At 46.6% G+C, this 21,977-nt stretch overlaps 1 protein-coding gene across 50 annotated transcripts in view; it reads left to right on the top strand.

Annotated features, from left to right (window-relative positions):
- Positions 1-21,977, top strand: part of PPP6R2 (protein phosphatase 6 regulatory subunit 2) — a 99,832-nt gene that overhangs the window by 28,896 nt on the left and 48,959 nt on the right. For 27 of the 50 annotated variants that reach the window (XM_074003396.1, XM_074003393.1, XM_074003388.1 and 24 more), the window contains exon 2: positions 934-1,064. The gene's annotated coding sequence lies outside the window, so the exon portion shown is untranslated. Of the gene's footprint in view, positions 1-933; positions 1,065-17,528; positions 17,656-20,089; positions 20,240-21,977 lie in introns of all 50 variants that reach the window. The other 23 variants (XM_074003397.1, XM_074003389.1, XM_074003386.1 and 20 more) reach the window with 2 other exon arrangements.

Raw genomic sequence — 21,977 nt, 5'->3', positions numbered from 1 at the left:
ATTTTCTGAGGGATTTCATACCTGACAACACCAATTAAACATAATACTCCACCCATCCCACAAATTATTAAATACATTATTTCACTTGGGACTAGGATAATTATAAAATGGAGTTTTAAAGTTATAATATAGGCAGGGACAGTGGTTTGTGCTTGTAATTCCTGCTACTCAGCAGGCTGAGGCAGGAGGATCACTTGAAGGCTGTAATGTGCTGTGTGAACTGGGTGTCCGCACTAAGTTCGTCATCAGTTTGGTGACCTCCCGGAAAAGGAAGACTGCCAGGTTGCCTAAGGAGGCGTGAACCAGCTCAAGTTGGAAATGGAGCACATCGGAAACTACCATGCTGATTAGTAGTGGGACTGGAACTGTGAATAGCTACTGCTTTCCACCCTGGGCAACATAGTGAGACCGCATCTCTGAAAAAAAAAAAAAACTACCTTAATATATCATTTAAGTGTCATGTTTGTTAGTTGAATTATGAAATCAAAGACAACATTTATATTTAAGGGACAGATGATAAATGCTCTTCCATTGCTCTGTTTTTTAAATTTTGTAATTATTATTATTTTTTGAGATGGGGTCAGTCTCTGGTCACGGAGGCTGGAGTGCAGTGGCATGATCTCAGTTCACTGCAACCTCTGCCTCCCAGGCTCAAGTGATCTGCCTCAGCCTCCCAAGTAGCTGGGACTACAGGCGTGCACCACCACACCTGGCTAATTTTTGTATTTTTTGGTAGAAATGGGGTTTTTCCATGTCACCCAAGCTAGTCTTGAACTCGTGGACTCAAGTGATCTGCCACCTTGGCCTCCCATAGTGTTGCGATTATAGGTGTGAGCCACAGCGCCCTGCCTCCTTTTCCTGTTGTCTGCCATTTTGATAAGTTAACTTTACCAAGGAAGAACTTAAAATAAGATTTTTCCTCTTATTTTTCAGGTAAAGAGATTATCAATCTTCCACTGAATGAAAAAAATTTTCTTAAAGCTGCATATACTCCAAGAAAAAAACCACAAATGTTTTTCTATTTTGCCTGAATACATGATTTAAACAAGAGATTTCCATAGAAGGTAAGCTAAGTTTCTTTTTCAATTTGATTCTGTTTTATTGTGTAATTTATACAAAAGGTCTGTATAGGTGGAAGTTCGAAGATGGGTCACAGCAAAAAATGTAGTTTAGAAGATGTGCTGGCCGGGCGTGGTGGCTCACGCCTGTAATCCCAGCACTTTAGGAGGCTGAGGCGGGCGGATCACGAGATCAGGAGTTCGAGACCAGCCTGACCAACATGGTGAAACCCCATCTCTACTAAAAATACAAAAATCAGCTGGGCGTGATGGTGTGTACCTGTAATCCCACCTACTCAGAAGGCTGAGGCAGGAGAATCGCTTGAACCCGGGAGGTGGAGGTTGCAGTAAGCCAATATTGTGTCACTGCACTGTAGCCTGGGCGACAGAGCGAGACTCTGTTTAAAAAAAAAAGAAAAAAAATAGAAGATGTATTCATGGTCTCTTTTGGTGTTTTTTGATCCTCCTGTGTCTAGTTTTGAGATGCTCTGTGTGTTTTTGAGCAAGTTACTTGGTCTTTCCAAGCCCAAGTTTAATTCTTTTTTTTTTTTGAGACGGAGTCTCACTCTGTTGCCCGGGCAGGAATGCAGTGCTGTGATCTCGGCTCACTGCAACCTCCGCCTCCCAGGATCAAGCAATTCTTCTGCCTCAGCCTCCCAAGTAGCTGGGACTACAGGCGCGTACCACCACGCCCAGCTAATTTTTGTAATTTTAGTAGAGATGGAGTTTCACCATATTGCCCAGGGTGATCTCAAACTCCTGACCTTGTGATCCGCCCTCCTTGGCCTCCCAAAGTGCTAGGATTACAGGTGTGAGCCACTGCGCCCGGCCCAAAGTTTAATTCTGACAAAATGGGAACAGTTTTGCACGTATGTAATGAGGTATATATTCTGTCTCATTTGTGGGGAACATGTGAGATACAGCATATACACGGTCACAGCTGCCATTCAAGCCACACAGTTATGTAGAAAATGAAAAAGGGAGGGAAGGACCTCTGCTTCCAGCAGTATTAGATACTCTTACGAGGCTTCTCCATTGCAGTTCAGTTAGATGCTGGATGAATTAGAATAAATATAATTTCTTTATTTTATATTTATTTGTCACCCAGGCTGGAGTGCAGTGGTGTGATTGTAGCCCACCACAGCCATGTACACCCAGGCTGAAAGGATCCTCCCACTTAAGCCTCCTGAGTAGCTGGGACTATAGGAATGCACCACCATGGCTAATTTATTTATTTTATATATATATATATATTTGTGTGTGTGTGTGTGTGTGAGATGGAGTCTCGTTCTGTTGCTCATGCTGGAGTGCAATGGCACGACCTTGACTCACTGCACCCTCCGCCTCCTGGGTTCAAGTGATTCTCCTGTGTCAGCCTCCCAAGTAGCTGGGATTACAGGCACCAGCCACCATGACCTGCTAATTTTTGTGTTGTTAGTAGTGGCGGGGTTTCACCACATTGGTCAGGGTGGTCTTGAATTCCTGACCTCAAGCAATCCAGCCGCCTCAGCCTCCCAAAGTGCTGGGATTATAGGCGTGAGCCACCGTACCCAGCCCACCACGGCTAATTAAAAAAACTTTTTTAGAGATGGGGTCTCACTGTGTTGTCCAGACTGGCCTTGAACTCCTGGGCTGAAGTGATCCTCCTGCCTTGGCCTCCCAAAGTGCTGAGATTATAGGTGTGAGTTACCTACCGTGCTTGGCCAAGTATAGTTTCTGTGAACACTTTGATGCATTAAGGCTGGGCGGATGGCTGGCTTGAGTCTGAAAGGTGGAGGCTGCAGCGAGACAAGGTCGTGCCACTGCCCTCCAGCCTGGGTGACAGAGCCAGACCCTGTCTCAAAAAAAACCCACCAAAATTCAATATATGGATTAAACAGATTAAACATAGATGAAGATGGAATTAGTAAAGTGAAACATAGTGGAAGACATTATCCAAAGTGCAGCCCTGAGAGATCAGTGATGGTAGTAAATACGTAGTTGGAATTCTCGAATGAAAAATTCGGGAATACTGAAGAGAGGTATTATTCAAAGTATTAATAACTTTGAACTTTCAGAAACTAATAAAAGACATAAATTCATAGGTTTAAGAATCACAGTATGTTCCAATCAGTATTTTTAGAAAAAAAACCCAGCCGGGCGTGGTGGCTCACGCCTGTAATCCCAGCACTTTGGGAGGCCAAGGTGGGCGGATCACAAGGTCAGGAGATCGAGACCATCCTGGCTAACATCCTGTATTTCGTCTCTACTAAAAATACAAAAATTAGCCGGGCGTGGTGGTAAGCACTTGTAGTCCCAGCTACTCCGGAGGCTGAGGCAGGAGAATTGCTTGAAGGTGGGAGGTGGAGGTTGCAGTGAGCTGAGATTAAGCCACTGCACTCCAGCCTGGGCGAGAGCAAGACTCTGTCTCAAAAAAAAAAAAAAAAAATTCAGAAAGAAAAAGAAAAAAACAAACCCACACCCACACACTGAAGTGGTATAGCACCAAAGACAAAAAGAAGAAGATATTAAGGTAAAAGTTAAAAAACAGATTACCTAAAATGGAACATTAGCTAGGTTGACAACATGTCTCATCAGCATGAATGGAAGCCAGTAAAGAGTAGAATAATTCCTCAAAGTGACGAGAGCACATAAATTTCATTATAGAATCGTGTTATCAAATACATTTTGCAAGAAAAATGGCAAGGTTTTATGTTTTTGGGAATGTTAGGCTAGGTTATTTAGACTACCTTCTACTCCCCCACCCCACCCCAGAAAAACAACCACAATTGTTAGATTAAAAAAAATAAATAAAAGAACTGACAAAAAAGCAAGGAACTTTTCGATCAAAATCTGACTGAAAATAAGGTAGAAAGGTAATTTAAACACCTTTAAACACGGTAGAATGGAGTCTGCTTTTGCCTTGAGGGCGTTTGCTGATGTAGACAAAGTGGGGCTTTGAGTTTAGAGGATTTGCAGGGTGAAAAGAACAGTAGTTAAGCTCCATTCCTCTCAAGGTAAATAACCTAAAGGAAACCCTCCCCACACTGGTGGAGCTCTGAAGGGCTGTATCCTCAAGGTGTGAGGGCAGACTGGAGACACATGTGCCTCACACCATTCCGTGTCCCCGCCTGGTTGTCTTTTTACTAAATGTAGCACAAAAAAGATGAAAAGGGAAAAAACCTGTGTCTGAGAATTGTGGCTATATATTGGCCTTTGTGAGGTTTTTTAGCCCAGGTTACATTGCCTGGTAGTTAAGGGAAATCAGGCATGAATTTAATTCAAGGTGTTTCTACCTTGTCATCTGACAGAAACAGAGATAAAACCTCGCTGGAAGAAGTTACCTTCATCCTAAGATACAAAGAATCCCTGCAGATTTCTTTTTCTTTTCTTTTCTCTTTTTTTTTTTTTTTGAGGTGGAGTCTTGCTTTGTAACCCAGGCTGGAGTGCAGTGGCACAATCTCGGTTCACTGCAACCTCTGCCTCCCAGGTTGAAGTGATTCTCCTACTTCAGCCTCCCAGGTAGCTGGGACTGTAGGCGTGTGTCTGTCTAATTTTTGTATTTTTAATAAGGATGGGGTTTCACTGTGTTGGCCAGGCTGGTCTTGAACTCCTGACCTCAGGTGATCCGCCTGCAGTTATTTTTTAAGGACAGTGATTAATAGTACACAGACAAGGCCGGGCGCGGTGGCTCAAGCCTGTAATCCCAGCACTTTGGGAGGCCGAGACGGGCGGATCACGAGGTCGGGAGATCGAGACCATCCTGGCTAACACGGTGAAACCCCGTCTCTACTAAAAAAATACAAAAAACTAGCCGGGCGAGGTGGCGGGCGCCTGTAGTCCCAGCTACTCGGGAGGCTGAGGCAGGAGAATGGCGGGAACCTGGGAGGCGGAGCTTGCAGTGAGCTGAGATCCGGCCACTGCACTCCAGCCTGGGAGACAGAGCGAGACTCCGTCTCAAAAAAAAAAAAAAAAAATAGTACACAGACAAAAATGACTAAGCACACAAGGAAATAAGCCACCCTGAGTTAAACCAGTACAGTTCAGGCATGGTGGCTCATGCCTGTAATCCCAGCAGACTGAGAGGCTGAGGCAGGAGGATGACTTGAGTCCATGAGTTGGAGGCTGCAGTGAGCTGTGATTGCACCGCTGCACTCCAGCCTGAGTGACAAAGTGAAACCTTGTCTCAAAAAACCCCCCAGAAGCCGGGCGCGGTGGCTCACGCCTGTAATCCCAGCACTTTGGGAGGCTGAGGCGGGTGGATCACAAGATCAGGAGATGGAGACCATCCTGGCTTAACACGGTGAAACCCCGTCTCTACTAAAAATACAAAAAATTAGCCTGGCGCGGAGGCGGGCGCCTGTGGTCCCAGCTACTCGGGAGGCTGAGGCAGGAGAATGGCGTGAACCCGGGAGGCGGAGCTTGCAGTGAGCCGAGATCACGCCACTGCACTCAAAACAGAAAAACCAGTAGAAACGCTTTCTCAAAGACTTCAGGTATTGGAATTATTAGAAACAGACCATTAAAATGTGTGCTTTTTGTGTGTGCGTGAGAAGATCTTACTCTGTCACCTAGGCTGGAGTTGGAGTACAGTGGTGTGATCTTGGCTCACTGCAACCTCTGCCTCCTGGGCTCAAGTGATCCTTCTGTCTCAGCCTTCCGAGTGGCTGGGACTATAGGCACACACTACCACACCTGGCTAATTCTTTGTATTTTTTGTAAAAATAGGTTTTTGCCATGTGGCCCAGGCTGGTCTCGAATTCCTGGCTTCAAGCCATCTGCCCACCTTGGCCTCCTAAAGTGCTGGAATTACAGGTGTGATCCAGCATGCTGGCTGAGTGTGCTTCTTATTTTTATTTTATTTTTTGAGATGGAGTGTCACTCTGTTGCCCAGGCTGGAGTTCAGTGGCATGATCTTGGCCCACTGCAAGCTCTGCCTCCCGGGTTCACGCCATCTTCCTGCCTCAGCCTCCCGAGTAGCTGGGACTACAGGCGCCTGCCACCACGCCCAGCTAATTTTGTGTATTTTTAGTAGAGATGGGGTTTCACTGTGTTAGCCAGGTTGGTCTCGATCTCATGACCTCGTGATTTGCCCGCCTCGGCCTCCCAAAGTGCTGGGATTGCAGGCGTGAGCCACTGCACCTGGCCTATTTTTAAAGAAATAAATATTTAATAACATAAAAATATTTGTAGGAAACAATAGAAGGTGATCTAGAATATTTGAAAAAGGAGCAAATAGAACGTCTAGAAATAAAGAATAAAATATCCAATATCACGAATTCAGGCCAGGTATGGTTGCTCATGCCTATAATCCCAGTACTTTGGGAGGTAGAGGCAGAGAGATCAATTGAGCCCAGAAGTTCAAGACCAGCCTGGGAAACATGGTGAAAACCTGTCTCTACAAAGAATTTTAAAAATTAGCCAGCTGTGGTGGTGCACATCTGTAGTCCCAGCTGCTTGAAAGGCTGAGGTGGGAGGATCACTAGAGCCCAGGAGGCCAAGCCATTAATGTGCAAGTGCACTCCGGCCTGGGTGACAGAACGAGACCCTCTCTCAATAATAATAATAATTCAGTGTGTAGGGGTTTAATAAAAAAATATGTACAGTGAAGTGAAAATCACTGAACCAGAAAACAGGTCAGAAGGAATTACCCAGAATGAAGCACAGAGAAAATGATGGGAAACTGACTAGAACATGGGACATCGAGGGGGGATGTCTAATGAGTGTTTACTTAATGTTCTGTAAAGAGAAATGAGAGAACGAGGCAGATTTATTATTAGGAAAGATAAAGACTAAAATTTCTCAGAATCAGTGAAAGAAATCTACAGATTTAGGCCAGGCGGGAGGATCACAAGGTCAGGAGTTTGAGACCAGCCTGGCCAGCATGGCAAAACTCCATCTCTACTAAAAATACAAAAATTAGCTGGGCGTGGTGGCGCATGCCTGTAATCCCAGCTACTCGGGAGGCTGAAGTAGGAGAATCACTTGACCCTGGGAGGCAGAGGTTGCAGTGAGCCGAGCTTGCACCACCGCATTCTAGCCTGGGTGACAGAGCGAGACTGTCTCAAAAGAAGTCTACAGATTTGAGAAGACAACTGAATGGTAAGCAGGATAAATAAAAAGAAAATTTATAGCTAGCCGAAGGAGAGTAAAACTGTAAAGCACCAAAGACAAAGAGGGATCTTAAAATAAACTAATAAGACAGATCAACTTTATCTGAGCAGCAGTAAGAATGATGGCTGACTTCTTAAGTGCCACAATGGAAACCAGAAACCAGTGGAGTAATATTTTCATTGTGCTGAAAGTAAAATAATTCCTGACTTCTAACTTTATATCAGGAAAAATTATCTTTCAAAAAAATTATCTGCTGTAGGCTGGCGTGGTGGGTCACACCTGTAATCCCAGCACTTTGGGAGGCCGAGGCAGGTGGATCACCTGAGGTCAGGAGTTCAAGACCAGCCTGGCCAATATGGAGAAACCCCATCTCTATTAAAAATACAAAATTAGCCGGGCATGGTGGTGCGTGCCTGTAATCCCAGCTACTTGGGAGGCTGAGGCAGGAGAATTGCTTGAACCTGGGAGGTGGAAGTTGTGTTGAGCTGAGACTGGCGCCACTGCACTCCAACCTGGGCAACAAGAGCAAAACTCTGTCTCCAAAAAAAAAAAAAAAAAAAAAAAAAAATTATCTGCTGTAGTTGAATGTTTGTGTCCCTCCAGAATTCATATTGAAACTTAATCCCCAATGCAATAGTCTTAAGAGGTGGGGCCTACCAGCCTGAGCAACATGGTGAAACTCTCTCTCTCTAAAGAAAAAAAATTAGCTGGGCATGGTGGAGCCTGCCTGTAGACCCACCTACTTGGGTGGCTGAGGCAGGAGGATCACTTGAACCCAGGAGATTGAGACTGCAGTGAACCATGATTGCACCACTGCACTCCTGCCTGAGCAAGAGTTAAACCCTGTCCCAATTAATAATAAAAAAAAAAAAATGGTGAGGCCTAGAAGATGATAAGGTTGTGAGGGCCACTCTCATGAATGGGATTAGTGCCTTGTAGAAGGGCTTGAGGGAGTCTGTTAGTCCCTTTTGCCATGTGGGGACACAGTGGAGGCACCATCTATGAAAATTAGGTCCTTATCACACTCTGAATCTGCTGCTGCCTTGGTTTTGGATTTCCCATCCCCCAGAGCTTTGAGAAATAATTTTCTGTCATTTATAAATTACCCAGTCTAAGATATTTTGTTATAGCAGAGAAACAGGGTAAGACACAGTCCTTTACTAAATATAATTCTCAAGAACGGGCCAGGCGCGGTGACTCAGGCCTGTAATCCCAGCACTCTGGGAGGCTGAGAAGGGTGGCTTGCTCGAGTCCAGAAGCTTGAGACCAGCCTGGGTGACATGGTGAAACCCTGTCTCTACAAAAAAAAAAAAACACAAAAGTTAGCCAGGAGCGGTGGTGCACACCTGTAGTCCCAGCTACTTGGGAGGCTGAGGTGGGAGGATCACTTGAGCCTGGAGGTGGAGGTTGTAGTAAGTTAAGATCACACCACTGCACTGCAGCCTGAGTGACAGAATGAGACCCTGTCTCAAAATAAAATAAGAAATAGAATGGACTTTAGGCGGAAAACTGATCCTAAATGGAAGAACTGAGATTCAAAGAAGAATGCAAAGCAAATATGTGAGAAAATTCAAATTAACATTGGCTGGGTGCAGTGTCTTCTGCCGGTAATTCCAGCACTTTGGGAGGGTCACTTGAGCCCAGGAGTTTGAGACCAACCTGGACCACATAGGGAGACCTTGTCTCTACCAATAATAAAAAAAAATCCTGGGCATGGTGGCACATTCCTGTGGTCCCAGATACTTAGGAGGCTGAGATGGGAGGATCATGTGAGTCCTGGAAGTTGATATTGCCGTAATCACACCACCATACTCCAGCCTGGCTGACAGACCAAAACCCTGTCCCCTCCAAAACACCCCACTAATTTGTTAGTAATGTAATAATATCTATGGGGTAAAATCAAGGTAGAATTGCATCATATATGAAAATAGTAACATGTAAGTCATGAAGGAGAGTAAATGAAATTAAAACATTCCAGTCTTTGTAGTAGCTGTGTCTTAGTCCATTTGTGTTGTTATAAAGGAACCAGAGGGAGGGTAATTTATAAGGAAAAGAGGTTTATTTGACACAGTTCTGGCTCTGGTAAGAGTTTCAGACTGCTTCTGCTCATGGCGGAAGTTCAAGGGGAGCCAAAGGAAAGCTAGCTTGTAGAGACCCCGTGGTGATAAAGAGGGAGAGAAAGAGAAGGTGCCAAACTCTTTCAACAACCAGTTCTCTTGGGAACTAAGAATGATAACTGGCCGGGCATGGTGGCTCACGCCTGTAATCGCAGCACTCTGGGAGGCCGAGGCGGGTGGATCACCTGAGGTCAGGAGTTCGAGACCAGCCTGGCCAACATGGTGAAACCCCATCTCTACTAAAAATATAAAAATTAGCTGGACGAGGCAGCAGAATCGCTTGAACCTGGGAGGTGGATGTTGCAGTGAGCCAAGATCACGCCATTGCACTCCAGCCTGGGTGACAAGAATGAAACCCTGTCTCAAAAAAAAAAAAAAAAGAGTGAGAACTCTGTTACTCCCTCAAGAATGGCACCAAACCATTCACAAGGGATCTGCCCCAATACCCTAAACACCTCCTACCAGGCCCCACCTCAGCACTGGGCATCACAGTTTAACATGAGGCCTGGTGGGGCCAAAGAAACCATATCCAAACCACAGCAAACTAGGATAGGGATTAGCTGTAGATTTTAATAAGTGCAGTTTACAAGTTCTAAGGAATTATTGTAAGAATAGAAACAGTGTACAATTTCCAAATTAGTGAAGAGAAAATAGTGGACCTTCCTTTATTCTTGTGAGGAAAAGTTGCAACAGTTTTTTTTAGCAACCATTAAATAATAATATATTGAAAACTTAACCTGTGAAAATGGAAAGAAGACAGGGCACGTGCTTTTACCACTTGAGAATAGTGAAGGAAGTCTTAGCCCAATAAATCAGAAAAAGAGGATAAAGAGATAAAATAATTAAAAAGGAAGAAACTATTATTCGTTGATGATACTATTGTATATGTAGAAAATCCAAAATGATCCAAAGCTACAATACAGTCAATTCTTTTTTTTTTTTTTCTTGAGATGGAGTCTCACTCTGTCACCCAGACTGGAGTGCGGTGGCGCGATCTCGGCTCACTGCAAGCTCCGCCTCCTGGGTTCACGCCATTCTCCTGCCTCAGCCTCCTGACTAGCTGGGACTACAGGCGCCTGCCACCACGCCCGGCACATGTTTTGTATTTTTAGTAGAGATGGGATTTCACCATGTTAGCCAGGATGGTCTCGATCTCTTAACCTTGTGATCTGCCTGCCTCAGCCTCCCAGAGTGCTGGGATTACAGGCGTGAGCCACTGCGCCTGGCCTTTTTTTTTGTTGTTTTGTTTTTGTTTTTGTTTTTGTTTTTGAGATAGAGTCTCACTCTGTCACCCAGACTGGAGTGCAGTGTCACAATCTCAGCTCAATGCAACCTCTGCCTCCCAGGCTCAAGTGATTCTCTTGCCTCAGCCTGCCGAGTAGCTGGGATTACAGGGATGTGCCACCACACCTGGCTAATTTTTGTGTTTTTAGTAGAAATGGCCAGGGTGGTCTCAAACTTCTGACCTCATGTGATCTATCTGCCCTGGCCTCCCAAAGTGCTGGGATTACAGGCATGAGCCACCGCACCCAGCCTGATTTTGAAATTATATGAAAACGAAGGGGTCCACGAATCCTCAAGATATGACTGAAGGATTCCAATTCATTCCACGTGTCAAACATCTTAAGATGCTGGTATTTTCGTATTGGTAGGTGCCCATCAGCCCTGGTTTGCCCAAGTGTGCTGGTTTTTCCGGTGGTCCTGGTCTCGTTGAGAATGTGTTTACATCATGAGTCCTTTTGGAAGTCTTATTCTGCTGTTTGGGTAAAGAATTGACTGTATTTTTTAGTTTTTAATTTTTGTTTTTAGGATTGCCCACGTTTTCCCAAATATAGAATTCCACACCAGAGAATAGCATCTTACCATAGTAGAGAGATTGCTTCTCTTTTGGTAAGTGGTGGCCAGGAAGGAGCGCCAGGTAGAATTAAGTCCTGACCCCCAGGCGTGTCTTGTTCCCTCTCTCTTTGCTTTCTGTGAGTTCCTTGGGCCTTCTTGTTTATGATGGAGAATATATAGGACTTAGCCTCCTCAGCTTCCTTCTTTCTTGCAGCCATATGGGGCTGTTATCTTTCTGCCTCTGGGAAATGAGAGGGTGGGTGTTAAAAATTAACTTAAAAAGGAGAAGGATGAGGCCGGGTGCGGTGGCTCTGACTATAATCCCAGCACTTTGGGAGGCCGAGGTGGGCGGATCCCCTGAGGTCAGGAGTTCAAGACCAGCCTGGCCAATGTGGTGAAACCCTGTTTCTACTAAAATACAAAAATTTAGCCGGGCATGATGGCGGGTGCCTGTAATCCAAGCTACTCGGGAGGCTGAGACAGGAGAATTGCTTCAACCCGGGAGATGGTGGTTGTGGTGAGCTGAGATCACACCACTGCACTCCAGCCTGGCGGCTAAGCGAGACTCCATCTCAAAAAAAAAAGGAGAAGGATGAACACTTTTGAGCTCATGCGTATTAGTGACATCACATCCCTTCTTTCACTCATTTAGTGAATTCAAGTATGATTTGATGGGCACTGAAAATATGCCAGGTGCGTTATGTAACTCCTGTAGCCTTTTGAAGAAAATATTATTTTATATGAAGCCCAGTGTCTTAACCTGTTTTCTGCTGTTTAGAATACCCGAAACTGGTTAATTTATAAAGAAAATAAATTTCTTTCTTTCTTTCTTTCTTTTTTTTTTTTTTTTTGAGACGGAGTCTTGCTCTGTCACCCAGGCTGGAGTGCAGTGGTGCGATCTCGGCTCACTGCAAGCTCCGCCTCCCAGGTTCATGCCTTTCTCCTGCCTCAGCCTCCCAAGTAGCTGGGACTACAGGCGCTCACCACCACGCCCGGCTAATTTTATTTTGTATTTTTAGTAGAGACGGGGTTTCACTGTGTTAGCCAGGATGGTCTCGATCTCCTGACCTCGTGATCCACCCACCTCGGCCTCCCAAGGTGCTGGGATTACAGGCGTGAGCCACTGCGCCTGGCCAGAAATTTCTTTCATATAGTTATGGAGGCTGAGAAGTCCGAGGTTGAGAGGCATATCTGGTGGGGGCCTTCTTGTTGCTGGGGACACTGTGGTGGCCCAGAGTGGCGTGTCTCGTGGCAAGGGAGCTGAGTGTGTTCATGTACTAGCTCAGGTCTTTATTCCTTTTTTTTTTTTTTTTTTTTTTTTAAGAGATGAGGTGTCACTCTGTTGCCCAAGCTGGAAGTGCGGTGGCACAATCACGGCTCACTGCGGCTTCAACCTCCTGGGCTCAAGCGATCCTCCCCGCTCAGCCTCCTGAGTAGCTGGGACTATAGGTGCGCAGCACCATGCTCAGCTAATTTTGTTTTGTTTTGTTTTCCATAGAGACAGGGTCTTGCCATGTCTAGCAGGTCTCAAACTCCTTACCTCAAGTGAGCCTCCTGCCTTTAGCCTTGCAAAGTTCTGGGATCACAGGCCTGAGCTACCGTACCTAACCTCTTCTTTTGATAAAGCCACCAGTTCCACTCCCATGATAACTCATTAATTCACGAATGGATTAATCCATTCTTGAGGGCAGAGCTCTCACGATCCAATTACCTCTTAAAGGCCCTACCTTTCAATACTGCCACACTTGGATTAAGTTTTGTTTTGTTTTGGAGACAGAATCTCACTCTGTCACCCAGGCTGGAGAGCAGTGGTGCAATCTAGACTCACAGCAGCCTCTCTCTCCCAGGTTCAAGTGATTCGTGTGCCTCAGCCTCCCGAGTAGCTGGGATTACAGGCGTGCACCGCCATCACGTCTGGCTGATTTTTATTTTTAGTAGAGACAGAGTTTCACCATGTTGGTCAGGGTGGTCTCAAACTGCTGACTCAGGTGATCCACCCACCTCGGCCTCCTAAAATGCTGAGATTACAGGCATGAGCCACCACACCCAGCCAGGGATTTTTTTTTTTTTTTTTTTGAGACGGAGTCTCGCTCTGTCCCCCAGGCTGGAGTGCAGTGGCCAGATCTCAGCTCACTGCAAGCTCCGCCTCCCGGGTTCACGCCATTCTCCTGCCTCAGCCTCCCGAGTAGTTGGGACTACAGGCGCCCGCCACCGCGCCCGGCTAGTTTTCTGTATTTTTTAGTAGAGACGGGGTTTCACCGTGTTAGCCAGGATGGTCTCGATCTCCTGACCTCGTGATCCGCCCGCCTCGGCCTCCCAGAGTGCTGGGATTACAGGCTTGAGCCACCGCGCCTGGCCTTTTTTTTCTTTCTTGAGACAAAGTCTCGCTCTTGTCTCCTAGGCTGGAGTGCAATGGCACAGCGACTCACTGCAACCTCTGCCTCCCGGGTTCAAGCAATTCTCCTGCCTCAGCCTCCCGAGTAGCTGGGATTACCATGCCCAGCTAATTTTTGTATTTTTAGTAGAGACAGGGTTTCACCATGTTGACCAGTCTGGTCTTGAACTCCTGACCGCAGGTGAGCCGTCTGCCTCGGCCTCCCAAAGTGCCGGAATTATAGGCATGAGCCACTTCGCCCAGCTTTTTTTTTTTTTTGAGACAGAGTCTTGCTCTGTCTCCCAGGCTGGAGTGCAGTGGCTCGATCTAGGCTCACTGCAAGCTCCACTTCCTGGGTTCATGCCATTCTCCTGCCTCAGCCTCCTCAGTAGCTGGGGCTACAGGTGCTTGCCACCATGCCCGGCTAATTTTTTGTATTTTTAGCTGAAATGGGGTTTCACCGTGTTAGCCAGGATGGTCCCGATCTCCTGACCTTGTGATCCACCCGCCTCGGCCTCCCAGAGGGCTAGGATTACAGGCTTGAGCCTCCGTGCCTGGCCAAGTTTTTTGTTTTGTTTTGTTTTGTTTTTTGAGATGGAGTCTTGCTCTGTCTCCTAGGCTGGAGTGCAATGGTACGATCTCGGCTCACTGCAACTTCTGCATCCTGGGTTCAAGCGATTCTCCTGCCTCAGCCTCCTGTGTAGCTGGGATTACAGGTACCCGCCACCACACCCAGCTAATTTTGCATTTTTAGTAGAGATGGGGTTTTACCACGTTGGCCAGGCTGGTCTCAAACTCCGGACCTCAGGTGATCCACCTGCCTCGGCCTCCCAAAGTGCTGGGATTACAGGCGTGAGCCCCTACGGCTGGCCTTAAGTTTTTTTTTTTTTTTTTTTCAGATGGAGTCTCGCTCTGTTGCCCAGGCTGGAGTGCAGTGGCACGATCTCGGCTCACTGCAACCTCTGCCCCCCGGGTTCACACCATTCTCCTGCCTCAGCCTCCTGAGGAGCTGGGACTACAGGCGCCGCCACCACGCCCGGCTTATTTTTTGTATTTTTTAGTAGAGACGGGGTTTCTCCGTGTTAGCCAGGATGGTCTCGATCTCCTGACCATGTGATCCACCCGCCTCGGCCTCCCAAAGTGCTGGGATTACAGGCGTGAGCCACCGCGCCCGGCCAGCCTTAAGTGTTAACATGAGTTTTGAAGTGGTTGTTTATTCAAGCCATAGACTCAGGGAGGTAAAGAACCTTGCTCAAATTGTAATAAGGTACAAACCGAGCTTCTGCAGAAAGGAGGTCCCAAAGAACAGCGGCTTGAGCAAGATGCAAGCACATTTCTTTCTCCTCTAACAGTTTGGTCAACCAGGTGGCCTTCCTCAGCTTGTGGCTTCCCCTCGTGGATCTAAAAGGGTCTTTATGGTTTTTGGTTTCCCGCCAGGTGGAAAAATCAGAACCAAGGAAGCTCACAACAGTAAGAGCTTGAGGTTCCAGTGTCAGTTCTACTCCCAACCCACTGACCAGAGTTTAATCACATGACGATAATTGGCTGTAAGGAAGGCTGGAAAAGTTAGGCTGAAGGAGGGTGGCCATGTACCCAGCTGACCTCCATTCTGTTGAAGAAACGGAGACTGGAAACTGGAGACAAGTAGAATTTCTCCCACACATGCCTGCAGTCACACAGGTGGAGGGTGTGGATCCAGGCCCTCTCTTCCTATCTGCCCTGCTCTTCCGCAGTACCTTGCTACTGGTTTTGGGAAGAAGCAGCCTTTGAGAACTTTATTTATGTATTTTTTTTTTTTTTTTTTTTTTTTTGAGACTGAGTCTGGCTCTGTCGCCCGGGCTGGAGTGCAGTGGCCGGATCTCAGCTCACTGCAAGCTCCGCCTCCCAGGTTTACGCCATTCTCCTGCCTCAGCCTCCCGAGTAGCTGGGACTACAGGCGCCGCCACCTCGCCCGGCTAGTTTTTTGTATTTTTTAGTAGAGACGGGGTTTCACCGTGTTCACCAGGATGGTCTCGATCTCCTGACCTCGTGATCCACCCGTCTCGGCCTCCCAAAGTGCTGGGATTACAGGCTTGAGCCACCGCGCCCGGCCTTTATTTATGTATTAAATTAAAATCATTTATTTATTTTTGAGACAGGGTCTTGCTGTATCACCGAGGCTGGAGTGAAGGGGTACGATCATAGCTCACTGCAGCCTCAGCCTCCTGGGCTCAAGCAGTCCCCCTGCCTCAGCCTCCCGAGTAGCTGAGACTATAGGTGCACACCACCATGCCCAGCTGATTTTTTAAACGTTTTTTCATAGAGCTGGAGCCTTGCTGTGTCGCCCAGGCTTGTGTTGAACTCCTGGGCTCAAGTGAACCTCCTCACCTCGGCCTCCTAAGTTGTTGGGATTTTACAAGCATGAGCCATGTGCCTGGCCTCTTTTCACTTCTGATTTTGGATTTTTATTTAACCTGTTTGCCCCACTCCACCCCCTTTTTAAAGTTAGACTTTTTTCCCTGGTCTTTTTTCAGTGGACTGTGCCCAGGATCGACATAGTCTTGTTTGTTCCTTGGTTGTACAAATATTCATTGTGCTTCATGGGCTCACGTTGCCATTTTTTTTCAGGCCAAATGGAAATCAGGCATCCAGCCTGTCCAGTGGTATGTTGGTAAATGTTTAACAACGGGCTTTCTGGGGAGGACAAACCCTCCTGGTTTGTAGCACTTGCTGATTTCCATGGTGTTAATTCTCCCACCACGTTGCAGTTGAGCTGACAGTGTGATGTCCTGAAGGTGGAAGAGGGACGAGAGGTATGAGGGCACAGGTTGGGCCACCACGGAGCATGCCCTCTGTGGGCACAGTGACCTTATCTCTGTTTCCATCTCTACACTGAGGGTCTTTGATAATGAAATGTGCTGGAACTGCTCGAGAGCCTTTATGTGGCATAACTTAGTAATCCTCACCACAGGGGATGTTGATTGTTGCATTTTATAGGTGAGGAAATCAAGGCATGAGAGATCATGTAAGTAGCCTCAGGTCACACTGCAGAGCTAGGACTTTGATCATAAATCTTTAAAAGAAAAACAGTGGCCAGGTGCCAGTGGCTCATGCTGTAATCCCAGCACCTTGGGAGGCTGAGGCAGGTGGATTGCTTGAGCCCAGGTGTTCAAGACCAGCCTGGGCAATATGGCAAGATATGGTCTCTACAAAAAAATTTTTTAAGATTAAAAAAAGAAAACAAACAAACAGCCAACTTGGGTAACATGGAAAAACTTTGTCTCTACCAATAAAAGTACAAAAATTAGCTGGGTGTGGCGGCGCATGCCTGTAGTCCCAGCTATTTGGGAGGCTGAGGAGGGAGGATCACTTAAGCCCAGGAAGTTGAGGCTGCAGTGCGCCAAAATCCCACCACTGCACTCCAGCCTTGGCAATAGAGCGAGACCCTATCTCAAAAAAAAAGCCAAAATACTGGAGGTAGCTCATGCCTGTAATTTCAGCACTTTGAGAGGCTGAGACGGGAGGGTCACTTAAGCCCAGGAGTTTGCTTTGAGCAGCTGAGACGGGAGGGTAACTTAAGCCCAGGAGTTTGAGATGGTTGTGGCTGCGTTCAGGCCTCTGCCTTCCAGTCTGGCTCACAGAGTGGGACCCTGTCTCAAAAATAGACATACATTTTTTAAAAAGGGCCGGCCACGGTGGCTCACACCTGTAATCCCAGCACCTTGGGAGGCTGAGGCGGGCAGATCACAAGGTCAGGAGTTCAAGACCAGCCTGGCCAACATGGTGAAACCCCGTCTCTAATAAAAATACAAAAATTAGCCAGATGTGGTGGCAGGTGCCTGTATTCCCAGCTACTCAGGAGGCCGAGGCAGGAAAATTGCTTGAACCTGGGAGGTGGAGGTTGCGACGAGCCAAGATTGCGCCTCTGCACTCCAGCCTGGGGACAGAGTGAGACTCCATCTCAAAAAACAAAAACAAAAACACAATCGATTTGTGGCCAGTGAATAGGGCATTTCAGATTCTGATTTTCTCTTAGCAACAGTCTCTATCACAGAATGTTGTTTTTTAAAGGGCTCTTTCATGGAACTGTATGGTCATGTGGGCAACATTTCTGTTGAAATCTACCTTCTGTCTGACGGATATGCCATCCTGAAAAAGTAAAGAAGCTGAACTTCAAGTTCCTTTCGTTTAGCATTGGGTAAGAATCTAGAAGATGTTGATCATACTGTGCTTGACATCCCAGACGGACCACTGAGGATGGGAGTCAGGATGTGAGAGGAATCCTTACGCTCTGTGGAGACTCCCGGTGTAACCAGAAATGCCTTAAACCGACAAGCCATTGGCCATGACCACTTGTTTGTTCTGAAGATGCTGCCGGTGCTGACCTTGGGGTCATGTAGGGAAGGAAATGAAAGGTCTTCCCTGTAGGTAGGGCCAACCAGGAAGATGCTGGCATCTCTTTGGAGGATAGATAGGGTGTGGTTGTGCAGATAGGAGAAAAATTGGAAAAAAGAAGTCTGCCATATTATCTTAGTAAATGTTCTGGAGTCTGTTTCTTTGACAGTGAAATTAGCTGTAACTGAACCAGTGCCATTGCAGGGAGCTCTTAAAGGACGCCTCTTACGGAGTCTCGCTCTGTTGCCCAGGCTGGAGTGTAGTGGCGCAATCTTGGCTCACTGCAACCTCCACCTCCTGGGTTCCAGTGATTTTTCTGCCTCAGCCTCCCGAGTAGCTGAGATTACAGATGTGCGCCTCCATGCCTGGCTAAGTTTTGTATTTTTAGTAGAGATGGGGCTGGCCAGGCTGGGCTCAAACTCCTGACCTCAAGTGATCCGCCCACCTTCCGCAAAGTGCTGGGATTACAGGCGTAAGCCACTGTGCCCAGCCTGATGTGATCATTTTTGAGTGTTTCTTATAATGTGGGGAGAGGTGATGGAAACATAGAAGTGTTCTTGTTATGCAGAGATTTTTTTTTTCTTTTCTTTTTTTTTTTTTTTTTGAGATGGAGTCTCACTGTCACCCAGGCCAGAGTACAGTGGTGTAATATTGGCTCACTACAACCTCTGCCTCCTCGGGTTCAGACGATTCTCCTGCCTCAGTCTCCCACGTAGCTGGGATTACAGGCACGCACCACCACACCCGGCTAATTTTTGTGTTTTTAGTAGAGATGGGGTTTCACCATGTTGGTCAGGCTGGTCTCAAACTCCTGACCTCAAGTGATCCACCTGCCTCATCCTCCCAAAGTGTTGGGATTACAGGCGTGAGCCACTGCGCCTGGCCCATATGCTGTTTTTCAAGAGAAACATTTTAAATATAAAGACACAAGTAGGTTGAAAGTCAAAGGATGTTAAGGACATATACCAAGCATGAGTCACAAGAATGGTGAGAATGGTGTACTATGTTAACATCAGACAAAGCCAACTTCAAAACAAGGTATATTGCCAGAGATCATGAAGGACATTTCAAAATGATCGAAGAATTAATCATCAAGAAGACATAACAGGCCACGCGTGGTGGTTTACACCTGTATTCCCAGCACTTTGGGAGGCTGAGGCAGGTGGATCGCCTGAGGTTAGGAGTTCCAAGACCAGCCTGGCCAACATGTTGAAACCCTGTCTCTACTAAATACAAAAAGTTAGCTGGGCATGGTGACACATGCTTGTAATCCCAGCTACCTGGGAGGCTGAGGCAGGAGAATCGCTTGAACTCAGGAGGCAGAGGTTGCAGTGAGCCAGTTGCACCATTGCACTCCAGCCTGGGCAACAAGAGCAAAACTCTGTCTCAAAAAAAAAAAAAAAAAAAAAAAAAAGACATAACAATCCTAAATATATGTCAACTAATAAAAGAAATTCAGGGCCGGGTGTGGTGGTTCACACCTGTAATCCCAGCACTTTGGGAGGCCAAGGCAGATAACGAAGTCAGGAGTTCCAGACCAGCCTGACCAACATGATGAAACTCCATCTCTACTAAAAACACAAAAATTAGCCAGGCATGGTGGCACGTGTCTGTTATCCCAGCTACCCAGGAAGGTGAGGCAGGAGAATCGCTTGACCCCGGGAGACGGAGATTGCAGTGAGCCAAGATCGTGCCACTGCACTCCAGCCTGGGTGACAGAGTGAAACTCTGTCTCAAAAAAAAAAAAAAAAAGAAATTCGGGCTGGATGCAGTGGCTCACATCTGAAATCCTGACACTTTGGGAGGCCAAGGCGCTTGAGACCAAGAGTTCAAGACCAGCCTGGGCAACATAGCAAGACCCCATCTCTATAAAAAATTTAAACATTAGCCGGTCATGGTGTTGCTTGGTTGTACTCCTAGCTACTTGGGAGGCTGAGATGGGAGGACTGCTTGAGCCTGCTATGATTGTGGCACTGCACTCCAGCCTGGGCAACATGGCGAAACACCATCTTTAAAAATAAAATCCCATCTGACAATGTTTATCTTTAATTGAAATGACTATTTGCATTTAATGCACTTACTGAAATGGTTGAATTTATGTCTGGTATCTTGCTGGTTTTTTAAATTTATCTCCTCTGTTTTTGTTGCTTATCTCCTTGTATTTTTATTTTTAGCTTTGGTCTTTTGGATTAATCTGGTTGTTTTAAATGATCCTACTAGAAAAACTCTTCTAACAGGATCCTATTTCGTTGATGGTCTCTGGTAATCCACCCAGCCTTCCGTCTTCTCTGTGGCTAGAAACAGGACTGTCCACAAGTCACCTCTAACTGCCCTATCTTGCAAGTTCTGATTTTGGAGGAAAAAAAAAAAAAAACAGCCTTGACAAGGTGGGATTCGCTTCTTTTCCTGGGTTGTGTGTCATCCAGGTATGTGAGACGTAGTGCATTTCGGAGAGAGGAGCATTCCATATGTGTTTGGAGGCAGCCATCTTTTCCTGAAAGTCCTTTTAGGAATCATTATTTCTGGTCCTCTGAAGTTTGCTGCTACCACTCATAAATATCTATCCACACCCCTTACAAGAAGAATAAGGAAGATCTTAAGACCCAGAAGGAAAACTGAATGCAGACCAGGTGTGGTGACTCAACGCCTGTAATCCCAGCATTTTGGGAGGCCAAGGCGGGCAGATCGCTTGAGCTCAGCCGTTCAAGGCCAACCTGGGCAACATAGTGAATCCCTGTCTCTACCAAAAAAAAAAAAAAAAAAATGAACTCCCCCACACCCCAGAATCAAAACTGAGTGTAGTATCAGTGTATATATGGAGTCCCTTGTGCTGAAAGTCAAAGCAGCTTCATTTTGGGCCCTTAAGAGCTCCACCTCTGGGCTCTTCACATCTAAGTCCATGAGAAGGGCCTACCCCAGTGGTGTGGATAGGTTGGGGGCTGCAGGGCCACACCCTTAGCTGCAGCTGGTTCCGGAACCAGTGCAGAAGGATACAAGTAGGAAAGTGCAGTTTGCATGGGAAGAAAAATGCAGTGTCCTTGTAGTGCAGATGGGGTCCAGGAGACCCAGGAGGTGCCCAGAGGACCTGGTGGCATGCTGTAGAAAGTAGCCTAGTGGGCATCTGGGACCAGGAGAGGTTTTGAAGCTGAGATGAGAAGATGTGCAGACATCAAGTGAGTTTGAATTAGCAAAAGCCAGAGGCTGTGGGAGTATGGCTGGACGGTGGAGGCTCCCATGTCAGGGGTCCTAGAGCAGCACTGGCTTTACAGACAGACAAACCTGGGCATTTACATCTGTGGTCAGCCTTTTATTTTTCTAAGTAAAAATATTAGATAAGATAAATTCTACCTACTATTTATAATTTTAAAAATAATGTTTCATGTAACATTGAAAAGATTTATAATCACATAAAGTTTTAACTTTGTTAAAGATGTAGGCTTTATGTTTTCACTTTCTATCAGAATAGTGAAAACTTCATTGCTAACCAGCCCTGGCCCACAGAGTGACATGTAAGACCCTAGTGACATTGTCTGACCCACAGAGTGACGTGTAAGACCCTAGTGACATTGTCTGACCCACAGAGTGACACGTAAGACCCTAGTGACATTGACCCACAGAGTGACACGTAAGACCCTAGTGACATTGTCTGACCCCCAGAGTGACACGTAAGACCGTAGTGACATTGTCTGACCCACAGAGTGACACGTAAGACCCTAGTGACATTGTCTGACCCACAGAGTGACATGTAAGACCCTAGTGACATTGTCTGACCCACAGAGTGACATGTAAGACCCTAGGGACATTGACCCACAGAGTGACATGTAAGACCCTAGTGACATTGTCTGACCCACAGAGTGACAGACAAACCCTGTCTGTCCAGACAAAGACAGCAAGAGCCAGGATGTCTGGGAAGCAGAGGAGGGGCTGGATCAGTGGTGATTCCTCAGGTGCCTGTGGCAAGACCTAGTGCCCGGTTGGTGTTCGTGTGAGGAGGTGCCTGCTTCAGAGATAACCCTGGGTGTGATTCAGCAAGATGGGGACGATGAGTGGAGGGGCCGGTGGCTGGGGGGTGGCAGAGGAGTGAGCGCAGGGTCGGGCAGCATCGTCTGTCTTGATTTTGACTTG

This window comes from Macaca fascicularis, chromosome 10, assembly GCF_037993035.2.
Source record: "Macaca fascicularis isolate 582-1 chromosome 10, T2T-MFA8v1.1".
Classification (NCBI taxonomy): domain Eukaryota; kingdom Metazoa; phylum Chordata; class Mammalia; order Primates; family Cercopithecidae; genus Macaca; species Macaca fascicularis.
Note: the sequence above shows the minus strand (reverse complement) of the source record. Positions and strands in the feature narration are given on the sequence as shown.